At 37.0% G+C, this 13,933-nt stretch overlaps 1 non-coding gene across 1 annotated transcript; it reads right to left on the reverse strand.

The window, feature by feature from the left end:
- Window positions 1-3,121: 3,121 nt before the first annotated feature.
- On the reverse strand, window positions 3,122-3,228 carry LOC128035669 (small nucleolar RNA R71). Its single transcript, XR_008192221.1, has one exon. It is a non-coding gene; the product is annotated as a small nucleolar RNA R71 (small nucleolar RNA).
- Between the last annotated feature and the right edge of the window lie 10,705 nt (window positions 3,229-13,933).

The raw sequence follows: 13,933 nt of genomic DNA on the forward strand, positions 1-13,933 counted from the left end.
TTACCCGTAGGATACTTAAGCCGCCATAGACGAAAGCTTCAAAGGATAGGTTCAAGAATATGATCATACGAAAGCTTTTTTTTCTTTTTATGTGAATATTTATCTTTTTCCCAAATAGCCCAGGTGTCCTTTCATTAGAATCATGCTGCCTTTATGCATACAAGTTAGTTATACCAGACTAGATAGATTACACATTTTTGTTCCTATCCGGACAGCTGCCAAATGCGGCGAAAATTCTGAGCGCAATCTGAAAATACTCATGCAGAGATATCAGTACCAAAACATGAAAAAATTAAGGATAACTAAGGTAAGATCCACTGAGTTATAAAATGTAAATTGCTGAACTTAAAATGTTAAAATATGTGTTAAAGATAACTAAATGGGGACAAATTAACCAATAAGTAGGGAGAAAACATATGTTCTTTCTATTACTATCAATGGTACCCGGCTATATAGGAAATACAATTAGATTCTTCTCCTAGTTGTATCACAAGATGCGGATCAAAATGTTGTCCCACTAACCTTTTTCATTATCGGGGGTGAAATAACTAATCTTCCGTCATTCGATACATCAATTGAGGCTCTCTATTACACTTAAAGAGCTTATTATTGAGAAATTTAAGCATCTTTCATATGTTTTTTTTTATTTTTAGTTTTTTTTCAATAAATTGTTTTTTATTAGTTTTAAGCCAATTTTAGACCTAGATTAGCCAATTGTGTCATGGGGAAACTAATAATGTGATTGACTGGTGTAAGGAGTTGACGGTGACCGAACGTAAAGAAAATATCATCAAGAAGAGGGATGTCACGATATCGAAGCATGGAAGTCATGATATGACCTGCTCTGAACGTACTAATGTCTAGAGTGTGAATACTACCGCAAAAGATATGTATATGAGGCGGTATCTGCAAGTACACATGTGATAAATCTTGAAAAGAATTATATTTCATGCCCTTAGACCTAGCTAATTGCTTGTACTTGGGTACATTTAGTGGCATTTTAGGACATTTTATTAGTATTTTTATCATTGTATTAGGATCTTAGATTGTGTTTACGTGCTAGATACCTTTAATTGTGTGTGGAAGGTTTGTGTTTGGTGGTTTGACAAGTGAAGCATATGGAGAAAGAAATAAATGAGTGAAGGTTTTTCGGGGCAAAAGTTTGGACAGTTTGCCCCCTTGTATGTCATGGTAATTTTAGGAAGATGACTGAGTCAACACTCATCATAAACTGGTTTTAGCCCAACTCTACTTGTACCAAAAAAATCTACCTAAAACACAGAAGATAACGTGGGCTATTGGAGTTACCCTAGAAAGAAAAGCTTAAAAAAGGTAAAGGAGGAAACCCCAAAGGTGTGGAGATCCGGAGGCTACAATAAAGGATAGCTACTGAGAAGAGACAGAAAAAAGAGACCGAAGGCAACCCCTCTCAGCCACCATAGGATATTATGTTGCTGGATTGAGGATTGAGGATTGATTTGGCGACAGCCATCTTCCAAAGTTTTTCCCTTATTTCTTAATCTATTCTCCTGTTATTTGAATTGATCGAAACTATGTTGGGTGTTATTTTGAACTTGAATTTTAATTTCTAACCCCTGAGTTAAATCTCAAAGGGTTAGGATTAGATGATGAAAACTCTTACTTTCTTTAATAGTTTATGCATATATTCGAATTAATCTACATTTTCATTCAATTATTTTTATTTTCCAATTGTACGCATACATTCTCTAGACATAGAAAAATGTACAGTATGCCCATAAATTGAATCTAATTCTGAAAAGGTTTTATTAGTTAGACTAAAATTGAATGATACAAGCGGGTATTCGATCGAATGCTTGCAGCAGACTTTAGACATAGAGCAGCGTTTGTATATAATAAAGACAAAATAGTACAGGGTACCGTTCTAAGGCCTATAGACACAGGCCGGGTAACTTGAGATCTCACTCTCGAAAGAAGTAGGTCACTTTAGGTCTCTTTTGAGCAGTAGATTAAGTATGATTTTGCTGAGGCATTACTGAAAAAAAAGGTAAATTCTTAGTAATCCCAACCTTCTAAATCAACATCGTAGAGCTTCTATCCTTTTCCACTTTGCCAAAGCATTCTTAGCTATTTACTTATACGCTTGCATATTATTCACGTAATTAGTCTCATAATTGCCATTGCATTGCCACTCTTGCTTTCCCTTAAAAATTTCCAGTATTAGTCAGTATACATTTCGCACACTTCCTTACTATTTTAAATTACCACAGCGTACTTAACTTGGTTTTGCCATAAAATTAATCATAATTCATTATAATAACTTGACCATTCTTATACCTAATCTGATCCCTGTAGAGACGATCTCACTTATCACTTTATTCCTTGATTCGACATGTATACTTGCATAATTCACATATCATTTTACACGCGACAAGTTTTTGACATTATTGTCGAGGATTACAATTTGGTTTGGTTTGGTTATTTTACTTAATTCCATTAGTTTTATCTAACTTAGTTTAATATAATTTCTACAGGTTTGCCGTCAATGCATGAGAAGAGGCATTCCTACTAACAAAGAGTATCCTTTTGACCCAGTGATCGAGAGAACTTTACGAAGAAGGCGAAAAGAATTGCGAAAAATGCATGAAAAGAATTGCATAATTCAAATGTTCAAGATGCTAATCCTCCTGTTCGTAGGGTGATAGATGGTATGAATGATAACATGAATGGTCAGGACACAAATCCTTATTTTCATAAAGTGATAGATAACTGAGATTGACCAATCCGAGAGCATGTTGTGCCAATTTTGGAATATCTAAATCTAGGGATAGTCAGACCATAAGTAAATGCTCAACATTTTGAACTGAAACCATTAATATTTCACATGTTGCAAATAGTTGGACAGTTTGATGGGTTACCCACTAAATATCCAAGACTGCATTTAAGGTTTTTTCTAGAGTTTTGTGACTCGTTTAGACATTAGGGTGTTCCTGAAGATGCTCTGTGACTTAAACTGTTTCCATATTCTTCAAGAGATCGTGCGAGAGCATGGCTGAATGCTCCACCGTCAGAAATTGTGGCATCATGAAATGATATTTTCCAGAGGTTTTTGTTAAAGTATAATCCCCCAATTATGAATGTCAAGCTTAGAAATGACATCACATCTTTTCGACAATTGGAGGATGAAACACTATATGATGCTTGGGAACAATTTAAAGATTTAATTCAGAAATGTCTGATGCATGGATTTCAACACTGGACTTAGATAAGGATATTCTATATTGGGCTGAATGCACATACAAGGATGGTAGTTGATGCTTCCGCCAATTGCACTTTGTTGGTTAAATCTTATAATGACACATATGAGATTTTGGAAAAGATTGTCAACAATGATTATCAATATCTAGCTACAAGAGTTAGGATGGGCAAGAGAGCTACTGTTACTATGGAGTTGGATGCAATCACTTCGTTGACAACCCAGGTACCTTCTTTGTCTAATATGATTAAAACAATGAAAAAACCCACTACAGTTCATGAGATGAAAGTAGTCGAGCTATCGTGTGTTTATTATGGTGAGGATCATGTGTTTGATGAATGCCTATCAAATCCAGCATCTATGTACTACATGGGTAATTTTAACTGGAATAATAACCCCTATTCCAACACCTAAAATCTAGGGTGGAAGTAGCATTCGAACTTTAGTTAGAATAATCAAGGTGTGGTAAATTTTAACAATGCTTCAAGGCAAAATGCCAACAGTGCACCGCTTGATTATAATCATCCTATGCTAAAGTAAAAGGCTCAACGAGGTCAGGCATCAACATCATCATCATCTATTGAAGCTTTGTTGAAGGAATATATGGCTAAAAATGATGCTTGTAATAGGCCCAATTTGTCCGGCCCTTACAAAAACAAATAAAATCAAAAAAATTAAAAATAAATTAAAAGTCCAAAAGTCTAAAAATACAGAAACAATTAAGCCCGAACCTAATCTGACCCAATATCACAAACCCGATACCTAATTATATTACCCAACACCAGGCCCAAATTACAAACCCATTACAGACCAAATCCCCAACCTGATTGCAGAAACCCTAGCAGCTTGCAGCAAGTTGTCGCACTGCAATTAGGCTCTGCCCTCGCACGTGCGCCACCGACTCCATGCCACGTGCCTCCAGCTGGTCTCTGCGCCATGCCACCGCAATCAGGCTCTGCCCTCACATGTGAGCCACCGACTCTACGCCACGCGCCTCCAGCTGGTCTCTGCGCCATGCCACGTCACTATAGGCCTCCGTACACCTGCAAAAACCCACAGCACACAAAGAGGCAGAAAAGAGGGCAGAGAAAAATGATGTATTTTGATTTATTGTTTCTTTTATTTTCGATTCGGCTATATAAAAAGCCATTTTTTGATATTTTTAAGGAGGAGGAGGAGAACCCTCAGGCATAGGGTATCAAATATACTCAGAATACAAAAAACAAATGTTTTCTTTCGTTCTGTTTTCTTCTCCGATGGCTTTTCTTTCTTTTTCCGTTTGTTGTTAACCACAATATAATTATATAGAGAGAGCAAATCAAAAAAAGGAGGGAGTTAGAGGACTTACCTGGATGCCCTCGAATCCGCGCGAAAAAAAAGCCTAAAAGCCCTTTGTGGTGAGGCTCCGACCACCGTTCATGGTGGAATTTCGGCGGAGGAGTGGTGTAAAGGGCTAGGGCCGAAACCCTAGCAGAGATTTTACCCCTTTTTATTTTTTTATTTTTTATTTTTTTATTTTTTGTTGATGCAAAATGTTTTTTTTTTACAGAAACTAGGTTTAAAAAATGCATTGATACGACGTCGTTTTAAGGCAAGGGCACCAGCGCCAAAACGACGCCGTTTGGTCCCTTGACCCGCGCGGTAACCCGACACGAATGAAGGATCCGCGCGTTTTGGGTCTAATGGGATTATTGCGCGAGCGACCCTTGCATCTTTGCATGTTCTTTTCAAATCGATCCTTTTTACCTTTTAATTTTGCCCCGCATTTTTAATGATTGTCTCATTTTGGTCCATGTCACTGTGTTACGTTTTGGGGAAGCGGGATATTTCCCATTTGGCTCCCTCCGTAATTCGTGAATTACAGTTTGACCCTTCGTTCTTTTAAATCATATTTGTGGCGTGTTAATTTTGTTCTGTCTGCAGTTTAGTTCCTTTTGTTTTTTACTATTCAGAATATTATTATTAATCTATTATTATTAATTTTTATTATTATCACCATTATTACTACTAATATTATTATTGATATTGTTATTATATTAGTTTGTATATTTAATTTCCATTATTTACGTATATAAATTATTTTATGTTATTATGTAATATTATTTTAGGTTTTAATATTTTTATACAATACTATTTTATATCTATATACAACTTATATTAAATCATTTTATTAAAACATATACGAGTATATAATACATTATTACATCATTTTATTTATCTATACATATATATAATTTATTTTTAGGACCCTATTTTAATTTATTTTGTTTATTTCAACTTTTGGATATATTATTATATATTTTTACTTATTCCTATATATATAATTGTTTTCTTTTAAAAACCCTACTTTATATTTCGCTTGTTCCAACCTTTTTATATATTATTATGTATGTATTATCATTCATATTGTTATTAAAATCCTTATTTCACATGTATTATTTATTTAAAATTGACATGTATTTTAGTTTACTTCTTATATAATATTTACTTTTAAATTTATTTAGATACTATTATTTTATATGGTATTCATCTAAAGTTCTATTTTAAAACATTTCAAATCTTCAAATTAGTTTCATTGTGTTTGTGATAGACTTTGATATCTTTAATTTTTACGTCTTGGTGCTAATATTTACATGTGAGATGTGATTATGGGTGTTATGTACATTATATCATTTTGTTTGTGTTGATAGATTACTCGAGTTCATTAGCATATTTTAGGATTATGAGTTATCCTTTCGCGTTGTACATTATTATTCCATCGCATTTTATTTGCTTAAAAGGTTACGTTTCACATTTTTTTAATATCAAAATCATTTTATACAAAAGCCTTTCAAAATAACGCAACACTTGGAGTTCAAAATCCTCGAAAAGATTGTGTCCTAACTTACTGGATTCCAATCTTTCTCGAGATCTAAGAAACTGAATATCCCTTTTAATTAAAATATAAATGAAAAACTCATTCTTTGGAATTCGATAGGTGGTGCCCTAACTCATTGGATATGCCATATTCTTTTCTCGAGATGAGGATTCTTCTAACAAATAAAAATAAATGCAATATTCGATATTTAGGAATTTTGTGAAATCAAACCCTAACTCACTGGGTTTTGATTTTCTCATTTGACCCAAATAATCAAATATCCTTCTCAAAATGCATAAGTTTTAAAAGTCAAACTTAATTTTGAGGATTTGAAATGTTGCACTCTAACTTACTGAGTGTGACAATTTATTTCCTTGAAGTAAGGGAGCCTTATTATCCAATTCATTTTATTCAAGATAAAAGGATTGTATTTTAAAATCTTTTCAAAGTTTCGACACTAAGACATTAAACAATCGATTCGGTACCAATTTCGGACGTTATGAGGGTGCTAACCCTTCCTCGTGCGTAACCGACTCCCGGACCTATTTTCTCAAATCTCGCAGACCTAAAATTTATTTTTAATGGTGAACCGATCACACCTTAATAAAAGATCGGTGGCGACTCCCATTTTCATTTTCAAAGTCGATCCCTTTTTTTCCAAATATCAAAAAAATGGTTTCGACAGCTTGGCGACTCCGCTGGGGACTAAGAGAGTCAGGCCGTAAAATTGATTATTTTTTGTCTTATTGTTGAAAATTGAAAAATTAATTTGAAAAATTACGATCCTCTCTTTTTATTTGTTTGTATAATTGCTGTAAATTGAGTTTTATACATTGGCATCATATTGCATAAAGACTGTTTAGTCTTACCCTTTTAAGTGGGAGTGAGAAGCTACTCCTTCGTGAGGTTTTCACCTCCGTGCAGGATAGTGGATCACTTTCAGAGTACATCTGTACCTATGTCTTCGTGAGATTTTCATCTCCGTGCAGCCATAGGGAAATGTATTCCCTTGAACCGAACTTGGTCTGTATGAGCCTATAATGGGTGAAGATCGAGGAATCTGCTGGTTCGGGTACCTTGACTTTAGAGCCAAACTACATGTAGAAGACCTTAGGAACCTATCCTAGGTAGAGCCCCTCCAAATCCCTAGTGGTTACCCGACTAGGTACTTTTGTTTTCCTTGTTTGCTTCTATTTTGTACTAACCCCTCTTGTTGTGTTATGATTGCATTGTATTTGTATCTTAGGAAAGAGATATTGATCCAAATCCAATTACTAAATTAGAAAGCTTGTCATGGAATACGGATTCCTTGATAAAGTGGAAAACAATACGGTTGCCTGAATATATTCTGAGAAACACAAGAAGAGTGATGGAAGAGTTCGTGACCTTGCTTCGTGGCCTGAGGATTCAAGGCGATTGTCTAAGAGCCTTCGACACTCCAACTCTCTTAAAGAAGTTGACGAGCCTTATGAAGATGGGTAGATGACCAGGATCTAGAAAAGGAGCTAGCAATGGCATCTATTGGCGAGATTACCTCAAATATGCAGATGAAGAAAAAGATCGATATTGTCTCTTGGAATATAAGGGCGAAGCCGTACATGCCTCTGCTTTATATAAAGGAATTTTCCTTCTAGTGAAGTTTTCTAAATGTAATTGAATTAGAATCAATGTCTCTTTAGGCATTCATTTCATGCATTTGCATTACATGACATCACATGCATAAATCCATTGAAAGAGCCTAATTGAGTAAATTTATTTCAGCTAATCAACCTAACACCCTTACGGTATCCAAGAAAAGACTAGAGAAATGAAACAAAGGTTGGAAAAATTAGAGCGAATGCAGATACAGATGCAGGAGCAATTGACCGAATTTCAACAGGAAATGAGAGATCAGATGCTAGAATTGCAAAGAACTATGATGAGCCAGTTCAATCGATTGCTAGCTGGAGAGTTAGAAGAAGTGAAAGACCCAGTGGTCCACTTTGGGGTTAATACTGAGGATCTTGCCTATTCACTAGATGGTACTCCGATAAGTGCACAGATCCAGCCAGATGGGCGTTCACACGGGGTACTCTTTACTATCAAATCCCAACATTATCAGACTGGTACATCGACACCAGTGAATTGTTTGACAGGCCTAAGATCCAATTTGTGGAACAATTTTCCTGTTGCTCTTGATAAACCAGCTGAAAAAAAGTAGGCAAGGGTGGAGTACCTAGATACTACAAACGCACCAAGGAAGAAGGGAAATAAATGGGATAATGCAGGCAGGTATAACAAGGGCCACTCAAAGCCAATAAATGTGGGTAGGCTAAAGACAGAAACCACTAGACATCAGAGTCCTTTAAAGAAGACAAATACAGAAAAGCTTCAGTTCACATCAATTCCGATGACATATAAAGAGCTATATCAAAGCCTATTTAATGCATATGTGGTGGCCCCCTTCTACTTAAAACTTGTGTAGCCCCCGTACCCCAAATGGTATGATGTGAACGCACAATGCGACTACCATGCAAGAATTACGGGGCATTCAATAGAGAATTGCATTGCCTTCAAGAAACTGGTTCAAAAACTCATTAACATGGGTGTTGTCAGATTTGATGACTTGTCTAGCGTAGAAAATCCCCTACCCGATCATGATGATAATGGGGTAGACGTGAGAGAAAGAAAGGGATTAGTTATTTTTGATTCAGGAGGAAACCATGGAAAGACAAGGAACCATTGTAAGTTCCATCATGAAAAGGGGTACGAGACCCAAGAGAGCGTGAAATTTAAGACCTTGGGCATGGTGGACGACAAGGAAATAAAGCTTTGTGAGGAAATTAAAGAGGAGGAAAACATACGCACAGAGTTGGGAAGTGTTCACATCAATGACATATTTGAAGACACAAATGAAAAGGACCTTGTTAGATATCCGCCCTTATAACCCTGGGAGTGTTCTAAGCAATTAAACTGCGGAAGAAATCCCTATAGTTTTTAGAGCTTATCTAGAGTAATGTTCAGAACATTTTTGTTGTTTTTAGCCTAGAAATGATAGAAATTCCTTTGTGAAATAGGCTCATGTCTGAACGTTGTTATTTTAATGAAATACATCTTTGCAATTATTACTGAGCCAATATTTTCATTCTTTACAAACAATTCCAGATTCATTCATTCTTTTAGATTTTCTTCTAAATTATTATTCATTCATTCATAATGATATGGTACAAATAATTATTCATGAATTTATACATTCTTTTGTATATTCTTCGGTACTTATTATGGGTCCCCAGATATCAATTACGTGAATGACTCTGCTACGAACCCAGATTCTCCTTTTGAGCGAGGCATGTGTTTAGAAGGATCTCATGACTTTGGAAATGACATAGATCATAGCTTATCTCCGGACTTGGTGAGGAGGGTAGAACAAGAAGATAGACAGATCCTACCTCAGAATGAATCATTAGAAATTGTGAGCTTGGTGAAGATTAGAATTGACTAGACCGCAAGGACGAAGCAAGACCTTGTCGAGTCACCTCTAGAGTTCAAAGATATCTTTGTATGGTCATACCAGGATATGCTCGGGTTAACCGCTGATAATGAAAATCTACACAACAGCGCGATGTCAGAAATTTGCAGTATGAACGATGCAATTCTTTGCCAGGGCAATGCCTTTCTCGTTGACTCAACATAGCTTTGCCCATTTGAAGTCGAGTTTCCGTCCCTTCAAGATGTTAGATTTTACTTTAATTAAAGAGGAAGATCCAAATTTTTCTGTAGTAGTTGTGCCCCAAAAGGCTTTATGAAAGAAATCTGATACCAAAGAAGGTTTGTCGCATACAAGATGAAAGTGAAAGATCTTAGGTGGAGGACTTTATCTATAAAAACATTGATTCTGGTCGAAAGAGGGATAACAAGGACTTACCTATTCCTATGGGTTTAAATCTAATCCCAAAAAAAAAAAGAAAAATCAAGATCAAAAACAAAAAAGAAGAAAAATCAAAATCAAAATCAAAGTCAAAATGAAAATGAAAAAAGAGAGAAGAAAAAAGGAAAAAGAAAATGAAAGGCCAAGGCGAAAACCCGCAAAGGGCGCTTTGTGACCAAAGGTGGTTTTGAGTTGAAAACCCGAAAAGGGCGACTCAAATTTTGAGCAAAATGGGGCATGGACATCACCATTACCGAAGACTTCTAACGGGTATTGCTTCATTTTTGAGATCATTAGAGGTCGCTTCATACGCCAATGTCATCATATATTTATATAGAATTCCAGAGAAGATGGTATTGAACTTGGACAATAGCACGATAGCTGAGGTCTAAAATCAATTCAGAAGCAGACACCATGACTCGTCACTGAATTGCCTGGAGGTGAACACCAAGAAAATTGAAGAAAAATGACTGAGACTTACAAGGACTGGCATGAGAAATCACCATTTGCCCTCCTTACTTGCCGAACATCTATCAAGATTTCTATCAGAGCAACATTGTTCTCTTTGGGTTACGGGATTGAGGTAGTTTTACCTATTGAAATCCCCTCTCTCCGGGTATTAGAGTTGGAAGGATCCAATCGCGATGTGATCAGTTCGACCTAGGAAAAGGGTTAAAAGCTATTCATCAGGGTCGGATGTACCAGAAACAAATGATACGAGCCCATAATGAACATGGTCATCTCAGAGAATTCCACGAGAGGGCTAGATGTTGAAAAAGATCGTTCGAAAAGATTATAGAGGGAAATGAATGCCAAACCAGGAATGTCCCTATGTTGTAAAGAAGACCTTTTTTCAGAAGAGCACTGATCCTGAGTAAGATTGCTAGTCCTATAAACTCATATCTAGTCAAGAAATACTTCGTTTAAAGAATAAGAAAGGACCAAGGTGAAAACCTGCAAAGGGGACTTTGAGTAAAAACAACGAAAAATGAAAATGAAAAATAAAAAAATGATGAAAAAGTAAAAATGGAGAGGATAAGGGGAAAACCCGCAAAGGGCACCTTAGGCCAAAAGGGATTTGAGTTGAAAACCCGAAAAGGGCGGCTCAAATATTGATCAGAATGGGGCATGAAGTGATTAGAGCAACTTGTATCTTAATCAGATTGGGGCATGTGGTAATCTTGTTGTGCCTGAATAAACAGGAAAGGATAGGCGACATCTTGGGGAATCGACAAAGCACTGTAGATCTCCTAAACACATGTCTAACTCAGAATGGCCTTTAGAAAGTTTGTACAGAGAAGTTCAAGTTGCGATATCTGGCGCACCCAATTCTCATACTGTTTTTGATCATTTATTCATTTTGAGCTATGCTTAGAACCAACTTTATTCTTATCCATTGGCATGACCCTTTTTTGCAAGCATGTTGCATTGGAATAATGATCAATGGACTAATAAAAAATTCACAAAAGAAGTTTTGCATATTACTCAGAAAAGTTTCTAAATAATATAGGAACCTGAAATAGGACTATTGTTTAGAGCACACCAAATTTAAAGGTTGGAAATTTGAGAAGGAAGAGTTTAAATTTGGACTTTCTCTTTGGATTTCATTGTCAAATGCATTGATTGAACAAGATGATAAGATGACGGGTTAATGAAAAAGCTTAAATAAACAAGCAAGCAATAATCATTAGGCAATAGGAAGAGGTTACCTCGGAGAAGAGAGCCTTCATCTGCGCATGAGTCTTTGGTACGACACCTTGGGAATGGTGTAAAGAACTAGAACGATTTAGATCATGTATCCTTGAATTGTGATAAAAAAGGATTGAGGAAAAGTCATATTTCTACCCTTGGATTACGGTAGGAGAGTGATGGTAAAAATTTTGGGCCCCAATGGATTAAACTTTAAGGTTTACAGTGGGGGGCAACCTGGCTAAATATTTTTCAGAAAAGCCGGTCAAGCGAGAAGGCGTTGTAGCACGTCAGTGTTAAAGCCTTGATAAACTTCGAGTAATGACAACCAAAGCGGGATCATTATCAGAAAAATAAAATTTTGCATTCATGCAAACACCATTCACACATGTCTAGTTATGAGCATTTCATTCATTCTGATCATGACATACTAATCACTAGGCATAATTAAGTTCATAAATGAATTATACAGTTCATGTTCCCCAGAGAACAGATCGGTGAAATCATAAGTCCTATATCCTTGGTCAGCGGTGGAATAGGTTGGAAATTACAGATCTTGTCTCCCTAAGCAGTAGCTGAGCAGATATAAAGCAGCAAATCTTATCTTCAAGAGTAAGGAAGCAGATTTAAGCCACAAGTTCTATATCCCTGGTCAGCAGTGGAATAGGTTGGAAATTACAGATCTTGTCTCCCTAAGCAATAGCAGAGCAGATCGAAGATGGCGAATCTTATCTTCAAGTGTAAGGAAGAAGATTTAAGCCACAAGTCCTATATCCCTGGTTAGCAGTGGAATAGGTTGGGAAATTACAGATATTGTCTCCCTAAGCAGTAGCGAAGCAGATCGAAGACGGCGAATCTTATCTTCAAGTGTAAGGAAGTAGATTTAAGCCACAAGTCCTATACCCCTGGTCAACAGTGGAATAGGTTGGGAAATGACAGATCTTGTCTCCCTAAGCAATAGCGGAGCAGATCGAGGATGGCGAATCTTATCTTCAAGTGTAAGGAAGCAGATTTAAGCCACAAGTCCTATATCCCTGGTCAGCAGTGGAAAGGGCTGGGAAATTACAGATATTGTCACCCTAAGCAATAGCAGAGCAGATCGAAGACGGTGAATCTTATCTTCAAGTTTGCAGTAGAGTGGATCGCATTAGGTCTTATCTCCCTGAGGTTGCAGCGGAGCAGACTGAGTAAGCAGGTCTTATCCCCCTGAAGTTGCAGTGGGACAGATCGAAGATGGCAAATCTTATCTCCTTGAGGTTGCAGTGGAGCAGAAGAAGCTGATAATCCTATCTCCCTGAGGTTGCAGTGGAGCAGACTGAGAAAACAAGTCTTATCCCCCTGAAGTCACAGTGGGGCAGACCGAAGAAGCAAATATTATCTTCCCGAGGTTGTAGTGGAATAGATTGAAGTCGATAATCCTATCTCCCTGAAGTTACAGTGGAGTGGATTAAAACCATGGATCTTATCTCTCTGAAGTTGCAGTAGAGTAGATTGCATCAAGTCATACCGACTAGAGATAGTAAATTTTGTTCTTTTCAAAAGCTACAAGCCACAAATCCTATGTTACGGTGGAGTGGATCGAGGCACCAATTCCTATACCTCTGAAGATAAGTAGGATGGAATGAGGCTACTCGAAGAAGAAGAGCACCAAGGTCCAACACAACCAGGCAAAATTGGCCATTTTTTAGAGTCTATGCTTCATTCCCATTACACGATAAAGAGCAAAGAGGGGCAGCTGTAATAGGCCCAATTTGCCCGGCCCTTACAAAAACAAATAAAATCAAAAAAATTAAAAATAAATTAAAAGTCCAAAAGTCCAAAAATACAAAAATAATTAAGCCCGAACCTAATCTGACCCAATATCACAAACCCGATTACCTAATTATATTACCCAACACCAGGCCCAAATTACAAACCCATTACAGCCCAAATGCCCAACCCGATTGCAGAAACCCTAGCAGCTTGTAGCAAGTCGTCGCACCGCAATCAGGCTCTGCCCTCGCACGTGCGCCACCGACTCCACGCCACGCACCTCCAGCTAGTCTCTGCGCCATGCCACGTCACTGTACGGCCTCCGTACACCTGCAAAAACCCACAGCACAAAAAGAGGCAGGAAAATAGGGCAGAGAAAAATGATGTATTTTGATTTATTTTTCTTTTCTTTTCGATTCGGCTATATAAAAAGCCATTTTTCAATATTTGTAAGGAGGAGGAGGAGAACCCTCAGCCATAGGGTATCAAATAT

This window comes from Gossypium raimondii, chromosome 12, assembly GCF_025698545.1.
Source record: "Gossypium raimondii isolate GPD5lz chromosome 12, ASM2569854v1, whole genome shotgun sequence".
In the NCBI taxonomy this organism is placed as follows: Eukaryota; Viridiplantae; Streptophyta; class Magnoliopsida; order Malvales; family Malvaceae; genus Gossypium; species Gossypium raimondii.